The sequence below is a fragment of the Arachis hypogaea genome, chromosome 6 (genome assembly GCF_003086295.3).
Source record: "Arachis hypogaea cultivar Tifrunner chromosome 6, arahy.Tifrunner.gnm2.J5K5, whole genome shotgun sequence".
In the NCBI taxonomy this organism is placed as follows: domain Eukaryota; kingdom Viridiplantae; phylum Streptophyta; class Magnoliopsida; order Fabales; family Fabaceae; genus Arachis; species Arachis hypogaea.
In genome coordinates this window covers 31,854,075-31,877,859 of record NC_092041.1, presented here as the reverse complement: position 1 = coordinate 31,877,859, position 23,785 = coordinate 31,854,075, and the positions used below count along the sequence as shown (strand labels likewise).

The 23,785-nt window shown below is 36.0% G+C and overlaps 2 non-coding genes across 2 annotated transcripts; one reads left to right on the top strand and one right to left on the bottom strand.

The window, feature by feature from the left end:
• The first annotated feature begins 680 nt into the window (after positions 1–680).
• Positions 681–783, top strand: LOC112700375 (small nucleolar RNA R71). Its single transcript, XR_003153280.1, has one exon. It is a non-coding gene; the product is annotated as a small nucleolar RNA R71 (small nucleolar RNA).
• A 22,612-nt stretch (positions 784–23,395) lies between these two features.
• Positions 23,396–23,499, bottom strand: LOC112699697 (small nucleolar RNA R71). The gene has a single exon (XR_003152639.1). It is a non-coding gene; the product is annotated as a small nucleolar RNA R71 (small nucleolar RNA).
• Positions 23,500–23,785: the final 286 nt, after the last annotated feature.

Sequence of the window (23,785 nt, the reverse complement as noted above, 5' to 3'; positions counted from 1 at the left end):
TCTTACTCAGCTGGCCCACTTGTGCCTCCAAATTTCTGATGGAGGACCTTATTTCACTTATGAAACTTAAAGTGGCCTTAGACAGATCAGAGACTATATTTGCTAAATTATTGGAGCTCTGCTCAGAATTCTCTATCTGTTGCTGAGAAGATGATGGAAAAGGCTTGCTATTGCTAAACCTGTTTCTTCCACCATTATTAAAGCCATGTTGAGGCTTTTGTTGATCCTTCCATGAGAAATTTGGATGATTTCTCCATGATGAATTATAGGTGTTTCCATAAGGTTCACCCATGTAATTTACCTCTGCCATTGCAGGGTTCTCAGGATCATAAGCTTCTTCTTCAGAAGATGCCTCTTTAGTATTGTTGGATGCATTTTGCCATCCATTCAGACTTTGAAAAATCATGTTGACTTACTGAGTCAACACTTTATTCGGAGCCAATATGGCATTCAGAGCATCAATTTCAAGAACTCCCTTCCTCTGAGGCATCCCATTATTCACGGAATTCCTTTCAGAAGTGTACATGAATTGGTCATTTGCAACCATGTCAATAAGTTCTTGAGCTTCTGCAGGCGTTTTCTTTAGGTGAATGGATCCACCTGCAGAATGGTCCAATAACATCTTAGAGAACTCAGATAGACCATAATAGAATATATCTATCATGATCCATTCTGAGAACATGTCAGAAGGACATCTTTTGGTCATCTGCTTGTATCTTTCCCAAGCTTCATAGAGGGATTCACCATCTTTTTGTTTGAAGGTTTAACATCCACTCTAAGCTTGCTCAGCTTTTGAGGAGGAAAGAACTTAGCCAAGAAGGTCGTGACCAGCTTATCCCAGGAGTTCAGGCTATCTTTAGGTTGAGAGTCCAACCATGCTCTAGCTCTGTCTCTTACAGGAAAAGGAAAAAGCATGAGCCTGTAGACTTCTGGATCTACTCCATTAGTCTTAACAGTCTCACAGATCTGCAAGAACTCAGTTAAGAACTGGTAGGGATCTTCTTATAGAAGTCCATGAAACTTGCAGTTCTGTTGCATTAGAGCAACTAATTGAGGTTTCAGCTCAAAATTGTTGGCTCCAATGGCAGGAATTGAGATGCTTCTTCCATCAAACTTAGAAGTAGGTGTAGTGTAATCACCAAGCATCCTCCTTGCATTATTGTTGTTGGGTTTGGCTGCCATCTCCTTTTCTTGTTCGAAAATTTCAGCAAGGTTGTCTCTGGATTGTTGTAATTTAGCTTCTCTTAGTTTCCTCTTCAGAGTCCTTTCAGGTTCTGGATCAGCTTCAACAAGAATGCCTTTTTTCTTGTTCCTGCTCACATGAAAAAGAAGAGAACAAGAAAAGAAGAGAAGAGGAATCCTCTATGTCACAGTAAAAAGGTTTCTTATTATTAATAGAAGAAGAAAGTGAATAAGGGTGAAGAAGAATGAATAGTCTGAATAAAGGGTAAAGGTAGAGGCAGTGATTTGAGATGAAGAGAGGTGAAGAGAAGTGTTAGTAAATAAATAAATAAATAGAACAAGATGAGAGAGAGAAATTTTCGAAAATAAATTTTGAAAAGGAGTTAAATGATTTTCGAAAATAAAGATAAGAAATAAAATTAAAAATTAAAATTTAAAACAATTAATTAATTAAAAAAAGAGAATTTTTGAAAAAGAGGGAGATATTTTCGAAATTTAGAGAGAGAAAAGTAGTTAGGTGGTTTTGAAAAAGATAAGAAACAAACAAAAAGTCAAATAGTTAGTTGAAAAAGATTTGAAAATCAAATTTGAAAAGATAAGAAGATAAGAAGTTAGAAAAGATATTTTAAAATCAAATTTTTGAAAAAGATATGATATAAAAGATAGGATAAGATAGATTTAATTTTTAAAATTAAAATTAATTACTTAACTAACAAGAAACTAAAAGATAAGATTCTAGAATTTAAAGATTGAACCTTTCTTAACAAGAAAGTAACAACTTCAAATTTTTGAATCAATCACATTAATTGTTAGTGTAATTTTCAAAAATCATGAAATAATATTAAGAAAAAGATTTTTGAAAAATATTTTTAAAATTTTCAAAAATAAATAAAAAAATGAAAAAGATTTGACTATTGAAAAAGTTTTGAAAAGATAAGATTTTTTTAAATTGAAAATTTGACTTGACTTGTAAGAAACAACTAATTTTTAAAATTTTTTGACTAAGTCAACTCAAATTTTCGAAAATTATGAGAAAATTAAGGAAAAGATATTTTTTTATTTTTGAATTTTTAATGATGAGAGAGAAAAACATAAAAATGACCCAAAACATAAATATTTTGGATCAAAACCAATGATGCATGCAAGAACACTATGAATGTCAAGATGAACACCAAGAACACTTTGAAGATCATGATGAACATCAAGAACATATTTTTAAAAAATTTTTGATGCAAAGAAAATATGCAAAACACCAAACTTAGAAATTTTTAATGCTTAAACACTATGAATGCAAAAATGCATATGAAAAACAACGAACAACACAAAACAAGAAAACATCAAGATCAAACAAGAAGACTTATCAAGAATAACTTGAAGATCATGAAGAACACCATGAATGCATGAATTTTTCGAAAAAATGCAAGAACAATATGAATATGCAATTGACACTAAACTTAAAACATGACACAAAACTCAAACAAGAACACAAAATATTTTTGGTTTTTATGATTTTATGATTTTTTTTGTATTTTCTTTTATTTTTTTTTGAAAAAAAAAACATATAGGAAAAGAAATTAAGAGATTCAAAATTTTTAATAAGAATTTCAGGAATCTTTCAATGTTAGTCTAAAGCTCCAATCCAAGGATTGGGCATGGCTTAATAGCCAGCCAGCTTTAGAATACATAGTTCAAGCATGTGAAGAGGAAGCATCAGTCCAATTGAGTTAGACATGGCTTTACAGCCAGCCAAGCTTCAACATACTTTATGAAACACTAGAATTCATTCTTAAAAATTTTGAATAAATTTTTTTTTTCGAAAACAAGGAAAAAAATTTTGAAAAATATTTTTAAAAACTTTTTGAAAAGAAAAATAAAAAGAAAATTACCTCATCTGAGCAACAAGACGAACCGTCAGTTGTCCAAACTCGAACAATCCCCGGCAACGGCGCCAAAAACTTGGTGCACGAAATTGTGATCATCAACAATGGCTCCAAAGACTTGGTGCTCTCAAACGTGAATCACACTTAGTCACAACTCCGCACAACTAACCAGCAAGTGCACTGGGTTGTCCAAGTAATACCTTACGTGAGTAAGGGTCGATCCCACGGAGATTGTTGGTATGAAGCAAGCTATGGTCATCTTGTAAATCTCAGTTAGGCGGATAATAAATGTTATGGAGTTTTCGAATACTAAATAAATAAGACCGAAAATAAAGATAGAGTTACTCATGTAATTCAATGGTGGGAATTTCAGATAAGTGCATGGAGGTGTTGTGTTCCTTCTAAATCTCTACTTTCCTATTGCTTTCATCCATTCCTTCTTAATCCTTTCCATGGCAAGCTATATGTAGGGCATCACCGTTGTCAATGGCTACATCCTATCCTCTCAGTGAAAATGGTCCAAATGCTCTGTCACAGCACGGCTAATCATCTGTCGGTTCTCGATCATGTTGGAATAGAATCTCTTAATTCTTTTGCGTTTGTCATCACGCCCAATAATCGCGAGTTTGAAGCTCGTCACAATTATTCAATCCTGGAATCCTACTCGGAATACCACAGACAAGGTTAGACTTTCCGGATTCCCATGAATGCCGCCATCAATTCTAGCTTATACCACAAAGATTCTGATTGAGGAATCCAAGAGATATTCGCCTGGTCTAAGGTAGAACGGAAGTGGTTGTCCGTCACGCGTTCATAGGTGAGAATGATGATGAGTGTCACAGATCATCACATTCATCATGTTGAAGTGCAACGAATATCTTAGAATAAGAACAAGCGGAATTGAATAGAAAATAGTAGTAATTGCATTGAAACTTGAGGTACAGCAGAGCTCCACACCCTTAATCTATGGTGTGTAGAAACTCCACCATTAAAATTACATAAGTGATGAAGGTCCAGGCATGGCCGAATGGCCAGCCCCAAAACGTGATCAATAGTCTCCTAAGATGAATAAAATGAAACTGAGACCCAAGATGTCTAATACAATAGTAAACTATCCTATTTATACTAGACTAGCTACTAGGGTTTACAGAAGTAAGTAATTGATGCATAAATCCACTTCCGGAGCCCACTTGGTGTGTGCTTGGGCTGAGCTTGATCTATCCACGAGCTGAGGCTTCTCTTGGAGTTGAATGCCAAGTTGTAATGTGTTTTGGGTGTTCAACTCTGGTTCGTGACGTGTATCTGGCGTTTGACTCTAGAATGCAGCATGGAACTGGCGTTGAGCGCCAGTTTATGTCTTCTAATCACGAATAAAGTATGAACTATTATGCATGGCTGGAAAGCTCTGGATGTCTACTTTCCAAAGCCATTGAGAGCAAGCCATTTGAAGTTTTGTAGCTCCATAAAATCCATTTCGAGTGCAGAGAGGTCAAATTCCAACAGCATTAGCAGTCCTTTGTCAGCCTCCTTATCAGAGTTTTGCTCAGGTCCCTCAATTTCAGCCAGAAATTACCTAAAATCACAGAAAAACACATAAACTCATAGTAAAGTCCAGAAATGTGAATTTATCATAAAAACTAATAAAAACATCCCTAAAAGTAGCTATATCCTACTAAAAACTACCTAAAAACAATGCTAAAAAGCGTATAAATTATCTGCTCATCAGGAGCATAGAGATCAACAGGAAGGAGACCGGGAGCCTAGGATATGGGATCCTGGAGGAGCTTTAAGGACCAAGCATGGATGGAGATTCAAGGAGGAGTGGAAACACAAGCCACCCTAATAAGAGTCTCCTCAACAAGTCCAACTTAAGGACTATAAACCAAAGTGCTAGGTGCGAGACACCCCACCATAGTAACATTGCTCTTACACTTTTCTTGTTTATAGTCTTGGTTTATTGCATGCTTGCATGTCTTAGTTAGCCTAGGATTAGTTTAATTTTGAGTTTGGTAGGTTAATTTTCATATGGATCATGCGTTTATGGATTTTTGAATGATTTGGGGTTGAATTTTGGATGAGCTAAGGCTTGGCACCTTAGATTTTAAAGAAATTTTTTTGGAAAGTAGGGCATCTGTGCGTGCGCATGCAACTTCTGTTTTCTGCGTCCTGTGCGTACGCATCGACCCGTGCGTACGCACACTTGTATATAAGCCCTCTGTTTGGAGCGCTCGCACCCCTTGTGTGTGCACATCCCTATGTTCTTACATTTTGTGCGTGCACACATGATTGTGCATACGCACGCAACCTTCTTTTCACGTTCTCTGTGCGGCCGCACGCCAACTTGCATCCCTTTTGGTGGGAGCGTTGGCATAGCTGTGCGCATGAACCCCAACCTTTTTTGTTTCTGTGCGCGCGCATGTACCTATTTGCACACGCACACATGATCCTTGCTTAAAAAAAAAGAGTAAAAAAAAGATTTCTGTGCGTGCACACGAGCTTGTGCACACGCACACGTCTTGACCCCCTTTCTGTCCGGAGCGCTCGCACGCTTGGTGCAAGCGTACACCCACCCTGTCCCGCCTGGTGTGCGTAAGCGCAGGTGCTGTTTTGGGCAAAATTTTTAATGCACTTTCAATTAAGCCCTAAGCACTTCCGCCACCTCCACCCCTCCCCTTTCTTGCGTTTTCCATGTTTTTCTACTTACTTTACTTAGTTTTCTTTGCATTTCATCTTCATTTTAGTTATTATATTAGTTTTACTTTAGTTGTTTCTATTTATATAAATTGCAAGTGTTTGTTTGATGTTGATTGGGTTGCTTCTTGATTAGATTTCACCAATGCACTTATTCTTTGCTTTGTTATACTAGTGCCTAGTGGATCCGATAATTCTTGTTTTCATTGTACTACTAGGAAAAATTATGTAAGTGTATTGGATTACATGATTTGAGTTGGACATTACTCGTTCATCATGATTTTCATATTACATTCATTACATGTCCAATACTTGTTCCTTGTTAATGCCTTGGATTTGTTTGAGTGACTCAACTTGATTCTTATCAAACTTATCACTTTTAGTAAAAATTATCTTACCATGTGACCTTTTCTTTATGTTTTATGATGAATAAGGAGTTTTTGGTTTATTATTACATTGGTTATTGATTGTGCTATCATCTATCAATTTTGCGCTTTCACTTGCAATACAATTTCAATATCCAATATCAAATACTCAATTCACTTTTGTGGTTACCTAGGTTGTTTATGCCTCCTCTCTTGCTTATTCTTTAATTGCAACCTAGGCCATCTAATTGAGACACATATGCTTACTTTTTAATTGAGTGGATGCCATTTTCACCGGCCATTGTGTGTGTGTTCCAACCGCATGCATAATTGGAATACACACATGGCTAATATTTTTTTATCATACCACACCTCTATACAAACTTCCTGAATTAGATGCTTATTTACTTACTCCTTTACCCTTTTATGCTGCTTGCCCTAGGATTCCTAATTATACTTTATCCATTCTTTTTTAGGATGAGAAATAAAGGCAAGGAGCTGGGAGAGGAAAAGGACGCCGAAGAGGGAGATGCCAAGAATGCATTGAACTTCGCAATTTCCATGCAACCCGAGCCCTCGCATCCACCAACTGAAGGTGGTGCTCTTGAGAGACACCCCCAGGATCGTGTTTGTGCACGAAGGACAGTGAAAACGTTTAAATGTGGGGGGGGGGGAGGGAATTCACCATTTTTTGGGGCGTAAATTTTCTTTTCCGAACATTTTGCATTCTATTTTTGTTTTCTTTTATTATGTTTCTTGTAGATATTTGGAGTATTTTTTATTGTTGCATTGCATTTTCTTCATAGTTTATATCTATTGCATTTTGCATCTTTTGCATGGTATATATTTTATAGATAGAAGTTGTGATTGGATGTTGTGAATAGCATAGCACCTAGTTCAATTTTGTCCTAATTGTTCATGTTAGTTTTTGCGATGTTGAAAATTAGGAATAGAACTAGGAAAGATTTTGAAATTGCATCCATCACAACATACATACATACATATATAGGAAATAACTTTGGTAAAATACAACAAAAGAATTTTCAAGAATTTTGTTTCAAGGGCATTCTATTGAATTGATTTGGAAAATTATTTTAAAACTTGCTTGAATGATTTTTTTTTATTGAACATAGAAGAGAGATAGAACAAAGCAACCTTGTGAGTTGTTGAGCCATAATGAGCGGTTACACATTTTAACCACTATTTTTGTTCATTGTGTGCTATGCTCCTTCTATGATTGTAATCTTGGTTTTGCTTGATTCTTTATTTCAGGTGTTTGATATTTTGAATGCATTTAGCATGATTAAGGCCATTTTTGTATTAAACTCACTAATCCATATGGTCCTACCCTTGCATTTACCTTTGTTAACCCCTTTTGAGCCTCTTAATCCCATTTGTTCTAATTGCTAGCACATCACAACCGTATGCGAAAAACCATGAATTAGCTTGAATTGCATCTTTGATTAGCTTAGGTTGAAGAGTGTGTTTCATGTATTCATGTATCAATTTTTTTTAACTATATGCATCTGTCATAGAAGAAGAAAAAGAAATAGAAAAAACATATATATGAAAAAAATATATATAATATGAAGGGACAAAGGTTGCCCCAAAGAAAAAGAAAAAAAATATATGAATAAGAAATACATATGTGGATGTGGATGAAAATGATGCATGAATGTGTATAAAAAGTGTGATTATGGGAAGTTAGGTTGCATATTTTGTTATTTGGTTGATGTAGGTTGAGTTGGACACTTGAGCTAATCAAAGATCCAATTCCTTAGTCCACTTAGCTATATTTATCCTACCTTAACCCTAACCCGATTACATCCCTCTAAAGACCTCATAATACTTGCATTCATGCATCACATATTTGTTGATTGTTAGATGAAAAGCAAATCCTTGAAAGTATGATTAGGAGGAGACTTGAGTGATTAGACCCTAAAACACCGAGCGTTAAGAGTGTATACACACCCAGTGAGGGTTCGATCACTCAACTCTATGTTTCCATACTTCTTATCATGTATTCTTGTAAGTTGCTTTATTTTGATGAATAAGTCAATTCTATAGATTTTGATTACGTTGAATTAATTCTTTGCTTAGCAATATATGTCTATATATTTGCTTGGGAATTTGATTATTTATTTTCACCAATTCAATAGGATACTATAGTATATATAGTTATATATAGTATATACATACTTGCATGCATATAGATAGTTACATTTAATAAGTTGATTTCCCCTTTGATCACTCCCCTTGTTAGTTTAGCATGAGGACATGCTATTGTTTAAGTGTGGGGGAATTGATGAGTCCATATTTTTTGATATATTTTGCCTTGATTTCAATGGATTCTAGCATATGAACTCACACTTAAGCACTCAAATAGTATACTTTTGTGTTTGATCCCTAAATTGATCCTAAATGTGAAAAAATGCAATTTTGTGCTTTAATAGAGCAAAGTAATTCCACTTTTATTTCATTCGATGCCGTGATACAGTTTGTGAGTAATTTCAGGCCTTGAAAGCAAGAATGGATGGCCAAATTTGGAAGATAGCATGTACAAGGGAGAAAACATGAAGAAAACAAGGAAAAGCACACACAGAAGTGTGCGTGTGCACAAGCACCTGTGCGTACGCACAAGTCATCTTTCAGCCGAGTGTGCGCACGCACACGTCTGTGCGTCCGCACAGGTCCCTGCACGTGATTGCATTAATGAAACGTGTGCTGCGCAAATTTGGAGGCCTCTTGGCCCATTTTTGAAGGCTTGAAGGCTGAATTTTGATACTATATGAAGGGGAATTCAACACATTTAAAGGCATTAGGACTTAGACATAATTTTCCATAGTTTTACATAATAGGAGTAGGAGTAGTGTAAATTAGGGAATTCTCTCTTAGGGTTTAGTTAGAATTTTTAGCATTTTATACTTCAAGTCTTGCTTTTGGATTTCGCAATTTTACAGTGTAAGTATTTCTTTAATTGTCTCTTTCAAATACACTACTTGTTTTACATTTTCTCATATTTCTATTTCTCTTGTCAATATTTACTTTGCTTTACAATTTTGGATTTCTAGTTGTTTAATTTGATGTTTGATGCTTATTTTATGTTTGTTTGAGTTGCATTTATTGATTTTAATCATTTATGGTTCATAGTTTTTACCATTTTTCTAATTTTGCCATGTTTTATGTTCATGCCTTCTATGTGTTTGATGAAATACCAATCTTAGTTATGGGGTAGATTTCCACCCCTTGGCATGGGAAAAATGAGTGTATGGATTACTAGAGCCATAATGTCCAATATTTAGTGATAATTCTTGGGTTGTTAGTTGCTACTGTTTCCACTTACGTTAGCTCTTTACTAAGGTAATTAGTAAGTTAGCTCTTTTAACAATTATGCTCACTTGACTTACTCTCCGATGTGAGGGTTGATTTAGTGAGATTAATCCATCATAATTATCATAGTTGTGGTTATGGCAAGGAAGGGATTCCATAACTCATCCCAAGTCAAGGTTTTATTTATGTTTTAAACCACTTTTTCATTACTTTATAGTTTTGCTTGTTCACATTACATACATAGTTCTTTTATTTCTTTATTAGTTTATTAATTGCAATTTTGTCTCGTTCTTTTATTTCTCTGTCTTTATTGCTTGCTTCTTCATTGAACATCCCCTTTTGCCTTCAACAACCGAAATTGTATGCACTTGTTGTCACTAGTTCCTAGGGAGAACGACCCGAGAGTCTAAATACTCTCGGTTAATTGTGGTTTGAATGTGACTATCCTTTTGAATTAAATTTGATTGAGAGGATTCATTACCGGTTCGGATTATACTTACAATGGAAATCTATTTAATTACGAATTGGTATAATTCTCTCTTATCAGTGAATTAAAAAGGTTATTTTGTTATGAGTTTAGAGCCGGTGACCTAGGCTTGAAAAATTCTGTGGAAGGGTTAACTTGTGTAGACATGGTGGGGTGTTATGTTGATGATGATTGAGAAATGAATATAAATTGAGAAATGAATGAGGTTGAACAATATTATATATGAATGGTTTATGAACTTAGAAGAACTTGAGAAATGAGGATGAATTTGATGAGTTGAAAAAATGAAAGTTGATGAGAAATTAGAAAAGATTGAGGTTGACGAATTTGTTGAAGTACGAGTAGTAATCACTGTATCATAATTATGATATTCATTGATTGGTAAGTCGCTATGTCCCTGACAAAGATAATGGTTTAATCCCGCTTGTCGAGGTAGCGGCGCTGACGTAAGGGCTGTGACAGTCTCCCGCCTATATTCAGATGTGAGGGCTAATGTAGTGTCCAGCTTGCATAATCTTTCTTGCCATAAGAGTCAGGAACTATATCCTAGGGTTGAGAGTGAGCTGGGTACTATATACTAGGGTTGCGCATATGAATGAGCCAAGCACTATATCCCAAGGTTGCGCATAAAAGTGAGCCAAGCATTATATCTCAGGGTGCACACAGTGAGTCGGGCACTATATCCCAGGGATGTGGCAGAAAGGCGACATCCGAAAGGATGTGTGGGTTGGCAACTTTGAATCGACAAGTGATATCACAAGCCAAATAAGGTAGGCATTTATCGTATGCATTTTTTACGTGCTTGCTTTCTTCGATTTCTTGAGTTATGCCTAATTAAATAATATGCCTAATTGCTAATTGATTTACTTGCTGTATATGTAAATTAATTATGCTTTACTTGTTTGCATCAATTGTGTTGTGTTGGGATTGAGGAAGATTAGTAGGCAGTGGCGATGGGATCGCATAAAGGGTAGGTTGGTGAAGACTGTGGGACAGTGGTGGCTATAGTTAGAATCGAAATCCTGAAGTTAGATTATCCCGTTATGGTTAATTATATATTTCTTTAAGTTTGAATCTTTGTATCGATGTGAAGTTCTAGGATCGCCTTTGCCTTCTCGGAGCCTTATATCTTATCTATTGGGCACTGTTACTATACAGAGAACCCAGTTCTCATACCATATGTTGTTATTTTTCAGATGCAGGTCGTAACTGATGCGGAATTTTGAATACCCACAAACTAACCGACAAGTACACTGAGTCGTATCAAGTAATACCTCAAGTGAGTGGAAGTCAACCCGACGACAATTGATGAACTGAACAACAATGATTGAATGACTCAGTTAGGCAAATAAAAAATTGTGTTTTGATAGTTGTAAAGCGTGACAAAAGAAAGCATGACCGTTGACTTTTTTTTCTTGTAGTGCTATTAGGTTTTTATAGCTAGATAGTGTAAATGATTACATCTTTTTTTCCCTTTTTTAATTGTAATTCTTTGAACTCTTGTATACGGTCGTAAAATTATTTTTTAAAAAATTTAAATAAATAAAATATTACATGAATAATTTATTTTTAATTCATTTTTTATGTAAATTTTTTTTAAGATTTTGCGTAAATTTACATAAATTTTTAAATTATAAAAATTTTGATATATCATATAAAAAATTACATAAAAATTTTAAGCAAATAAAAAAATACATACATAGTTATATCTCAAATATATACTCTTACGATATCACAAATCTAAAAAGATCAGATTCCTTCGTACGTATAAATGTAGATTCATGGTTGACTTGAATATTCTTTACTATCCACGCAAGAATAATTCTACTTAGCTCGTGACTGGTTTGTTGAGATTGAACTCTCTGGACTGATAAGCTTATTATATTATTAGCTTGGTAGGTTTATAATGAATGGTGATATAAAACGAATTTAATTAATAAATAAATACTGGATCCGATCACATGCATGTGGATCAGCTGGCTCTGTGCTATGCTATATTCTGCTTTAGTTTAAATAATATAAAATTGTCCTATGACCAGCGTCGCTATTTTAAACTTAAATTATATTAATAATCAAACTTATGGAAATATTAAATGATCACATGTGAATAAAGACTTGAAGAGGTCATTGTTAACTTTTGGTTTCCTATGCTACAGCCTGGTGATCATGAATCCTGATGCTCATATAGCCCATTCCACATCTTAATTTAAGATTTTCTCTTGTAAATTTCTTTATCTATCTGTCTTATGTAACTGTTCCAGGATATAATACTAATTTAATGGAAAATAACATAAACTTGTTAGGAAATGTGATGCATACTTTTGTACATAATCACTCTTTTTTTTTTCCGTTCATAAATGAAGTATCTATCATGCATAAGACAACTAATTTTTTGCTAGCATTAAACACTTCCATAGCTAGTTCAAAGTTTTAAAATTTCTTCGTGTCTAAATTAAAGTTTGAATCTTTCAGAGTTAAGAGAGGATAAATTCCTTTCATCAACTACATCTCTAAAGTAGTATTTAGAAGAAAAATTTAGATTGAGAAACAAAAAATTAAAAGATAAAATTTTAAAAAATGACTAATTAAATTTATGTATACGTGTTTAGTATAAAGTGTATAAAACTGAATTATATCTCAATATTTTATTTAATTTAAGATAAAAAAAACTTAAATAAATAAAACTACAAAATATCCTAATTAAAATTTTCCTAACACTTTTTCCTTTCCTCTCTCTCTTTCTTCAATGATCACAAACAAGAAACAATGGTGTGGATTTCAACATTCAATCGTACGACATTTAATTGATGCTGAAGGAAGGTCATAAGCACCTCTTTGGCCTCAATGAAGTCGTCCTCAAGAACATCAACGCCTGCAAGCAGCTCTCAACCATAAGTTGTAAGCAGAGCTCTCCAGCCACAGTCATGTTTGTTCCGACCTGTGTTTTCGTCGCATTGCAACCATTCCTTGTTCGGTGATGGTAGCGGATCCTCTTTTTGTCATCGCTATCTCCTCCTCATTTCTTTCTCTCTTTTGCCTCTTTCTATTACTTTTATCCATTTTTTCTCTTTTCTATTGTAATTTTAAAATTCTCTTATTTATTAGATTGTTGGATCTGATTTTGACATATGTTTATAAAATTGTTATTTTTTTTATATCAGACGTCGATTCGGAATCTCTAAAAAACAATTTTCTCGTAAGTATAGTTCTAAACCAGTAAATGACTCGTATCAGAGTTTAATTTGTTTGTCACAAATTCAAGTCAATAAAAATCGAAAATATTAAATTCTGAGTCATCTCTCAAAGGAATTATAATCAGGTGTGCGTATCATTAGCTATGAGAAAATGGGGTTTGAAATGCAAAAGACAAGAAATTAAATGACAAAAAAATTAAACAGCAAACAAAAAAATTTAATTGCTAAAAGATATCTTGGTAAGGATTGAGAGTTAAGGTTTCCTATCCAAGTTATCATTAACCAAAAACATGATAATTAAGAAGAGTTAATCCGACTTCGTCTGTAACACCCTACCACACAGAGCGTTACGCTTAATCTGTAAAATAGAGGTGGTGTGGTATTACGAACTCTAAGATAAAATATATACATAATAATATTGAAAAAGATACAGCATATGAGGAGCCTTGAAAAGCGGATAAAGTAAAATCGCAAAATAAAAAGTGCAACGCTCAGGAAACAAGATTACTTGCATGCAAAGAAAACTAAGGTTCGTAAACCTAACTAAACAGAAAGTAGGAATAGAGGGTGATAAACCACTATTTTATGATTCATATTGTGTTTAATTGTGTGGTTTTATCAAGTCTTTTCCCACTTATTCATATGATTTGCATGTAATTACAATTCCTTCCAAAAAATACTCTATGATTGAAAACATGCTTCTTGGCTTTTATTTTCTTTTATTTAATCCTCTCTTATTACCATTAGATGCCTTGATATGTATGTTAAGTGATTTCAGAAATTACAGGGCAGGAATGGCTTAAAGGATGGAAAGGAAGCATGCAAAAATGGAAGAAACAAAAAGAATTGAGGAGATAACAAGTGAGAAGTCACGCGGTCGCATGGCTGACGCGACCGCGCGAAAAGGAAGAAATCACAGTGACGCGCTCGCGTGCCTAACGCAACCACGCGGATTGGAACCGCATGAACGACGCGAATGCGTAGATGACGTGCACGTGTGATACGAGAAACACTGAGTGACGCGAACGCGTGGACGACGCGGTCGCGTGACGTGCATGATCTGCAGAATTTCAGAAGTCGCTGGCAGAGTTTCTGGGCCGGATTTCAACCCAGTTTTCGACCCAGAAACACAGATTAGAGCCAGGGAACATGCAGAGACAAGGAACAACATTCATTCCGCATAATTTTTAGTTTTTAGATCTGAATTTACTCCTCCCCTAGGTTTACACACTTAAACATTCATAATTAGGATTTTGAAGGTTTTGGCTTTAGCTTTTGAGAAGAGTCTACCTCCGGTACTATTCATTATATTCTGTTATTTACTTTTCATTTATTCTTCCATATTCCTAATTCCTCCAGAGTTGACATTTGATTATTTTCACAAGTTATTAATATAGACTATTTTTATTTTCAATTAATCTCTTTCATTATTAATTATTATGTCTTCTTTTATTTTCCTCATTGATTCTGTGAAGTTTATAATTATGATGAGTGAGTAGTTCCATAACTTGATTGTGAGATGATTGAAAGGAAACCTTGAGTTGAATCACTCAAGAGAGAAATTATAATTGGATTTATTGTTAGATCACCCTCTAATCATTGACACTAGTCCTTCCCAAGAGAAAGGATTAGGACTTGTGACTAGAAACAGCTTTCTAACTTGCTTGACTTTCCTTTACCTAGTAAGCGATAACTAAGCAGAGCAACTTCCAATTATTAATTAATCTTGAGAGTACTTCAACAAGAATAGGGCTTCCAACTAATCTACTCCCAGTCAAGGCTTTTATTTAAAATTAATTAAATTCTCTAAATTAATTTCCGTTTTATCAACTCAACCATTTTTGAAAACACCTGATTGATAAAATAGCACATCTTTCTGCAACTCGTTGGGAGACGACCTGGGATTCATACTCCCAGTATTTTAATTTCAATATTGTGACAACCCTTCTAAATTGATAAGCGGATTTTCGGCTGGTTAAGGACTGTACTTGCAACGTATTTCTATTAATAATTTCTTAACTCGCCAATTTCTGCCACGTCAAATTTTGGTGCCGTTGCCGGGGAGTTGCAACAGTGTACTAATTTATTGATTGGCATTTATTTAATTGCAATTTCTTCTTTTTATTTTATCACTATGAGCTGTACGTTTCTTTCATTAAATGACGCGTTCACTTCCTGATCCAAGCTTGCCAATATTTGACCCTGAGATTGAAAGAACTATTTCACATATAAGGCAAGCTCGGCATCGGCGAGTCCTCTCTGAGGACGAACCTAAAACGTCATCTAAGGAAGAAACAAGCTCCATCTCTACTGATCCAGTTGATTTATGTGCAGGTGACATGGCAGCACCAAGGAGAGTCACTATCCAGGAGGAAGGAGCCCCTGATTTTACACTACAAGCATTCTAGGCACACCACCCAGCAGTGGCTGTGGATTTTGAAATAAAGTCTTTGCTACTCAACTTGATGCCCAAGTTTCATGGCTTACCTGCTCAAGAGCCTATCAAGCACCTTAGAGATTTTTAGACTGCTTGTTCTACTGTTAAGCGTGATGGCACTCATGAAACTTCCATTCTGTTAAAAGCCTTCCCATTCTCTCTTGAGGGAAAGGTAAGAGAGTGGTACTACACTCAACCCGGAACAACTGTTTCCAACTGGAATATGCTTAGAAGATAATTTTTAGAGAAATTCTCCCAGCTGAGGTTGCCGATAAATTGAGAAAAGACATGTCCATGATCGTTCAGGATGAATCTGAGACTCTCTATGAATACTTGGAACGCTTCAATAATCTTCTAGAAGCATGTCCCCACCATATGATTCACAAGATAGTGTTGCTCGCTACTTTACATAGGGCATGAAATCTCAAGATAGGACCACATTGGAAGGTGCTAGTAATGGGTCTATGAAAAAGTACAAGACTACGGAAAAAGCATGGCAATTGATCAGCGACTTAGCTAAATCTACTAGGAATCACAGGCAGAAACAAAGTTGGTCAAGAGCTGTTGCAGAGGTATCCACTAGCAAAGAGATTGCTGCTATAGCTCAGAGCTTATGTGAAATGACTAACTTGCTGAAGCAGATGCAACTAAGTCAACAACAGGCTCAGCAAGTTCAGCCTTCTCCACCACAGCACAGCCAGCAGTTGGTTCCACAAAGAGTATGTGGAATCTGTACAGATTACAGTCATTACACTGATGAGTGTCTGCAACTCCAACCGGAAGACCACACTGTAGCAGCCACTCATAACTTCTATGACCGCCCCAATTAAGGGTACAAATAAAGGTGGCAGCTATAACCATGGATGGCAGGATAACTCTAACCAAGGCTGGAGAGATAATTCTAACAAGAGGAGGCAGAGATAACAATGGAAATCAGAGGTAGAATAACAATAACAACTTCAGGCAGCAGAATCAGAATCAGACCTACAGAGCACCTCATTTAAGACAGCCTCAAGCATCTTAGCAGACCTCTTAGATCACTTATCCCTCTTCATCTCCTAATGATGAGTTACTACAATCTATTGATCAAAGACAACAGGCCATGGAAAACAACTTTACTGCTACTCTGAATAGTCTGAATTCTACTTTGTGAGCCCTTGTCTCATAGATTGGATTGCTGAACAACTCCAACAACCAGTCCTCAAGCTCTGGTGGACTCCCCTCTCAACCATTACCCAATCCAAAGGGTGGCATTAATGCCATCACCCTAAGGTCCGGAACCACATTGCAAGAGAGGAGTCAGGAAGAGCCAAACCCACCTGAACACGCCTCAGCTGAAGAGGTAGTGGAAATAGAAGATGTTGAGGAAGAAAAGGGTATACAGGACATGGCTGAGGAGGAAGATGCTAAATCACTGGAAGAAGCACCAAATGACGCAGACACTGTAGAGAACGGCATTCCTATTCCATTTCCACAACTTGCAAGGAAGCCCAGGAAGCAGTTAGAACATGATTCCAAAATGGTAGAAATATTCAAAAAGGTTGAGGTAACTGTTCCCCTTTTTTATGTTATTCAACAGGTACCTAAATACACAAAGTTTCTAAAGGATTTATGCATACATAAAGGCAAAATTAATGAATTAGAAACTATTCCTTTAGGTAGTTCTATATCTGCTTTAATGGGAAATATACCTGAAAAATGTAGTGACCCAAGCCCATGCATGGTTAACTGTGCCATTGGAGGTGTGATATTTTCTGACTGCATGTGTAATTTAGGAGCATGTGTTAGTATAATGCCTTTATCTGTATATGATGTTTTGAGGCTCCCTCCCTTAAAAAAGTCGGCAGCTCGTTTTGTGTTAGTAGATAAAAGTATTATTACAGTGGCTGGAGTTGCTGAAGATGTATTAGTGGGTATTAAAGGTCTCACTTTTCCCATTGATTTTTACATCCTGGAGATGTCCCAAAATGTCTCAGAGAAGCCATCATCAATCCTATTCAGAAGACTCTTCTTGAAGACCTCGAAGTTCAAATTAGATGCTTTTGCAGGAACATACTCTTTTGAAATAGACGGCCGAGTAGTAAGCTTCAATCTGAATGGAGTTATGAAGCACCCTCCAGAAGATCATTCTATCCTCCAGTGTGACATCATAGATGACACCGTAGCTGAAGTTCACCAGGAGGAGTTTGAAGAGAAGTAAATAGGACAAGGTCCGAGTGTGGAGAATTCTGAGGACAATGAAAGTACTTTACCATTGCCACCAACTCCAGACAATCCAAAGCCTGACCATGAACAGAAGTTAGACTTGAAACCCCTCCCTCCACACCTCAAATATGCTTACCTCAAGGACAAGCAGAAGTTTCCAGTTATCATTGCACGGGACCTCACTTCTCAACAGGAAGAGCAGTTACTTAGTGTGCTAAGGAGGCACAAGAAAGCAACTGGGTGGAGTTTGGCAGACATAGTAGGCATCGACCCTCAAGTTTGTGAGCACAGAATCTTTTTAGAAGAAAGAGCAAGACCCGTTCGTCAACCCCAAAGAAGACTGAACCCCACTATCTTAGAGGTTGTCAAGAAGGAAGTGACCAGACTATTAGAGGCAGATATTATTTACCCCATCTCAGACAGTGAATGGGTGAGCCAAGTACAAGTGGTGCCCAAGAAGTATGGAGTCACTACAGTGAAGAATGAGCATGGAGAGCTCATAGCGACCAGAGTACAAAACACCTGGAGGGTCTGCATTGATTATAGGCGTCTCAACTAAGCCACTCGTAAGGATCACTACCCTCTTCCATTCATTGATCAAATCCTGGATCGCCTGTCAGGTAAATCACATTATTGCTTTTTAGATGGTTACACAGGCTATTTCCAAATTCATATAGCCCCTAAAGATCAGGAAAATACTACTTTTACATGTCCTTTTGGGACTTTTGCCTATAAGAGAATGCCCATTGGCTTGTGTAATGCACCAGCTACTTTCCAAAGGTGCATGATGAGTCTTTTCTATGACCTTCTTGAGGACTGTATGGAGGTTTTTATAGATGATTTTAGCGTTTATGGTGATTCCTTTAGCCTTTGCTTAGATAGTTTATCTAGAGTACTAGATAGATGTGTCAGTACAAACCTTGTATTGAATTTTGAAAAATGTCATTTTATGGTAAGATAAGGAATTGTACTAGGACATGTTGTGTCTAATACTGGCATTTCTGTAGATCCAGCAAAGGTTGATGTTATTTCTAGTTTGCCTTACCCCTCATCTGTGAGGGAAGTTCGTTCGTTCCTTGGCCATGAAGGTTTTTACCGAAGATTCATTAAGGACTTTAGTAAAGTAGCACTTCCCCTATCCAAGTTACTACAGAAAGATATCGAGTTCGAGTTTAGCGAGGATTGCAAACAAGCATTTGATAAGCTGAAGACTACCCTGACTCAAGCTCCAATTGTGAGAGGACCTGACTGGAGCCAGTCTTTTGAAATCATGTGCGATGCTTCCAACCATGCAGTAGGAGCAGCACTGGCTCAACGTGAAGGTAAAGATCCTTTTGTCATTGCTTATGCGTCTAAGACTTTAGACACTGCTCAGTCTAACTACACTACTACTGAAAAAGAGCTTCTTGCTATTGTTTTTGCTCTGGATAAATTTCGAGCCTATTTACTTGGTGCTAAGGTAGTAGTGTATTCAAACCACGCAGCTCTAAAGTATTTATTAGCTAAAAAGGAATCCAAACCAAGGCTTATACGTTGGATACTACTACTAAAAGAATTTGATTTAGAAATAAAGGATAGGAGTGGTAACCAGAATCTAGTGGCAGACCACTTGAGTTGCCTTGAGCACATTAAAGATGACTCTACTCTTATAGCTAATAATTTTCCATTTGATAACCTACAAGCAGTATCTGAGGTAGTCCCTTGGTAAGACCTGTCGCTAATTATCAAGTTAGACGCACTTTTCCTCCAAACTTTACTAAGCACCAAAGAGACAAGCTGAAAAGCGAGTCTAAATATTATATATGGGATGACCCATATTTATGGAGATGTGGTGCTGACCAGGTAATTAGAAGGTGTGTGTCTCAATCAGAATTTTAGTCCATTTTAGAGGCCTGTCACTCATCTGAGAGTGGAGGACACTTTGGCCCTCAAAGAACAGCTAGAAAAATCTTAGACTGTGGATTCTGGTGGCCTACTCTTTTTAAAGACGCTGCTGAATTTTGTAAATCTTGTTCCCTGATGAGCGGATAATTTATACGCTTTTTGGCATTATTTTTAGGTAGTTTTAGTATGATCTAGTTACTTTTAGGGTTGTTTTCATTAGTTTTTATGCTAAATTCACATTTCTGGACTTTACTATGAGTTTGTGTATTTTTCTGTGATTTCAGGTATTTTCTGGCTGAAATTGAGGGACCTGAGCAAAACTCTGATAGGAGGCTGACAAAGGAATGCTGATGCTGTTGGAATCTGACCTCTCTGCACTCAAAATAGATTTTCTAGAGCTACAGAACTCAAATTGCGCGCTCTCAACGGCGTTGGAAAGTAGACATCCAGAGCTTTCCAGCAATATATAATAGTTCATACTTTATTCGTGATTAGATGACGTAAACTGGCGTTCAATGCCAGTTCCATGCTGCATTCTGGAGTCAAACACCAGAAACACGTCACGAACCAGAGTTGAACGCCCAAAACATGTTACAACTTGGCATTCAACTCCAAGAGAAGCCTCAGCTCGTGGATAGATCAAGCTCAGCCCAAGCACACACCAAGTGGGCCCCGGAAGTGGATTTATGCATCAATTACTTACTTCTGTAAACCCTAGTAGCTAGTTTAGTATAAATAGAACATTTTACTATTGTATTCAGTGTCTTTTGACCACGTATCTGGTCCTTCTCCCTTATTTTCGAATTCACATCATATTTTGGGGGCTAGCCATTCGGCCATGCCTGGACCTTCATCACTTATGTATTTTCAACGGTGGAGTTTCTACACACCATAGATTAAGAGTGTGGAGCTCTGCTGTACCTCAAGTTTCAATGCAAGTACTACTATTTTCCATTCAATTCGACTTATTCTTATTCTAAGATATTCGTTGCACTTCAACTTGATGAATGTGATGATCCGTAACACTCATCATCATTCTCACTTATGAACACGTGACTGACAACCACTTTCGTTCTACCTTAGACCGAGCACATATCTCTTGGATTCCTTAATCAGAATCTTCGTGGTATAAGCTAGAATTGATGGCGGCATTCATGGGAATCTGGAAAGTCTAACCTTGTTTGTGGTATTCCGAGTAGGATTCCGGGATTGAATGATTGTGACGAGCTTCAAACTCGTGATTGCTGGGCGTGATGACAAACGCAAAAGAATCAAGGGATTCAATTCCAACATGATCGAGAACCGACAGATGATTAGCCGTGCTGTGACAGAGCATTTGGACCATTTTCACTGAGAGGATGGGATGTAGCCATTGACAACGGTGATGCCCTACATACAGCTTGCCATGGAAAGGAGTAAGAAGGATTGAAGGAAAGCAGTAGGAAAGCAGAGATCCAACAGGGACACAGCATCTCCATGCACTTATCTGAAATTCCCACCATTGGATTACATGAGTAACTTTATCTTTGTTTCCTATTTAATTTATTATTATTATTCTAAAAACCAATAATCTCTTAAATTAGTTAATCTGCCTGACTGGGATTTACAAGATGGCCATAGCTTGCTTCATACCAACAATCTCTGTGGGATCGACCCTTACTCACGTAAGGTATTACTTGGACAACCCAGTACACTTGCTGGTTAGTTGTGCGGAGTTGTGACAAAGTGTGATTTATGTTTGAGAGCACCAAGTCTTTGGAGCCATTGTTGATGATCACAATTTCGTCCACCAAGTTTTTGGCCATGTTGCCGGGGATTGTTCGAGTATGGACAACTGACGGTTCGTCTTGTTGCTCAGATTAGGTAATTTTCTTTTTATTTTTCTTTTCAAAAAGTTTTCAAAAAATATTTTTCAAAATTTTTTCTTTGTTTTCGAAAAAAATAAAAGAAAAATAAAAAAATCATAAAATCATAAAAAACCAAAAATATTTTGTGTTTCTTGTTTGAATCTTGAGTCAATTTTTAAGTTTGGTGTCAATTGCATGCTTTAAAAATATTTCTTGCATTTTTCGAAAATTCATGCATTCATAGTGTTCTTCATGATCTTCAAGTTGTTCTTGGTAAGTCTTCTTGTTTGATCTTGATGTTTTCTTGTTTTGTATTTTTTTGTTGTTTATCATATGCATTTTTCGTTTGTTAGAGTCCAAGCATTAAAGATTTCTAAGTTTGGTGTCTTGCATGTTTTCTTTGCATCAAAAATTTTTCAAAAATATGTTCTTGATGTTCATCATGATCTTCAAAGTGTTCTTGGTGTTCATCTTGACATCATAGTGTTCTTGCATGCATCATGAGTTTTGATTCATAATTTTCATGTTGTGAGTCATTTTTGTTGTTTTTCTCTCTCAAATTTTCAATTTTAAAAATCTTATCTTTTCAAAACTTTTTCAAAAATCAATTCTTTTTCATTTTTATCTTATTATTTTTGAAAATTTAAAAATATTTTTCAAATTTTCTTTTTCTTAATTTTATCTTTATTTTCGAAAATTATGCTAACAATTAATGTGATTGATTCAAAAATTTGAAGTTGTTACTTTCTTGTTAAGAAAGGTTCAATCTTTAAATTCTAGAATCTTATCTTTTAGTTTCTTGTTAGTTAAGTAATTAATTTTAATTTTAAAAATTAAATCTATCTTATCTTATCTTTTATATCATATCTTTTTCAAAATTTTATCTTTTTCAAAAATTTGACTTTAAAATATCTTTTCTAACTTCTTATATTCTTATCTTTCAAATCTTTTTCAACTAACTATTTGACTTTTTGTTTGTTTCTTATCTTTTTCAAAACCACCTAACAATTTTTCTCTCTCTAATTTTCGAACATACCTCCCTCTTTTTCAAAAATTCTTTTTAATTAACTAATTGTTTTAAATTTTAATTTTAATTCTATCTCATCTTTAATTTTTGAAAATCATTAACTCCTTTTCAAAATTATTTTTCGAATTCTATCTCTCATCTTCTTCTATTTATTTATTCATTTACTAACACTTCTCTTCACCTCTCTTCATCTCCAATCACTGCCTCTATCCTTACCCTTGTGTTTGGATTCTCCTTTCTTTATTCTTTTCTTCTTCTACTAATAATAAGGATCCTCTTTATTGTGACATAGAGGATTTCTCTTCTTTTCTTGTTCTCTTCTCTTTCATATGAGCAGGAACAAGGACAAAAGCACTCTTGTTGAAGCTGATCCTAAACCTGAAAGGACTCTGAAGAGGAAACTAAGAGAAGCTAAATTACAACAATCCAGAGGCAACCTTTCTAAAATTTTCGAACAAGAGAAGGAGATGGCAGCCGAACCCAACAACAATAATGCAAGGAGGATGCTTGGTGATTTCACTAAACCAACGTCCAAGTTTGATGGAAGAAACATCTCAATTCCTGCCATTGGATCAAACAATTTTGAGCTGAAACCTCAATTAGTTGCTCTAATGCAACAGAACTGCAACTTTCATGGACTTCCATCTGAAGATCCTTACTAGTTTTTAACTGAGTTCTTGCAGATTTGTGAGACTGTTAAGATGAATGGAGTAGATCCTGAAGTCTACAGGCTCATGCTTTTCTCTTTTGCTGTAAGAGACAGAGCTAGAACATGGTTGAACTCACAACCTAAAGATAGCCTGGACTCCTGGGATAAGCTGGTCACGGCCTTCTTGGATAAATTCTTTCTTCCTCAAAAGCTGAGCAAGCTTAGAATGGATGTTTAAACCTTAAAGCAAAAAGATGGTGAATCCCTCTATGAAGCTTGGGAAAGATACAAGCAGATGACCAAAAAGTGTCCTTCTGACATGTTTTCAGAGTGGACCATATTAAATATATTCTATTATGGTCTATCTGAGTTCTCTAAAATGTCACTGGACCATTCTACAGGTGGATCCATTCACCTAAAGAAAACGCCTGCAGAAGCTCAAGACCTTATTGACAAGGTTGCAAATAACCAATTCATGTACACTTCTTAGAGGAATTCCGTGAATAATAGGACGCCTCAGAGGAAGGGAGTTCTTGAAATTGATTCTCTAAATGCCATATTGGCTCAGAACAAAGTGTTGACCCAGCAAGTCAACACGATTTCTCAA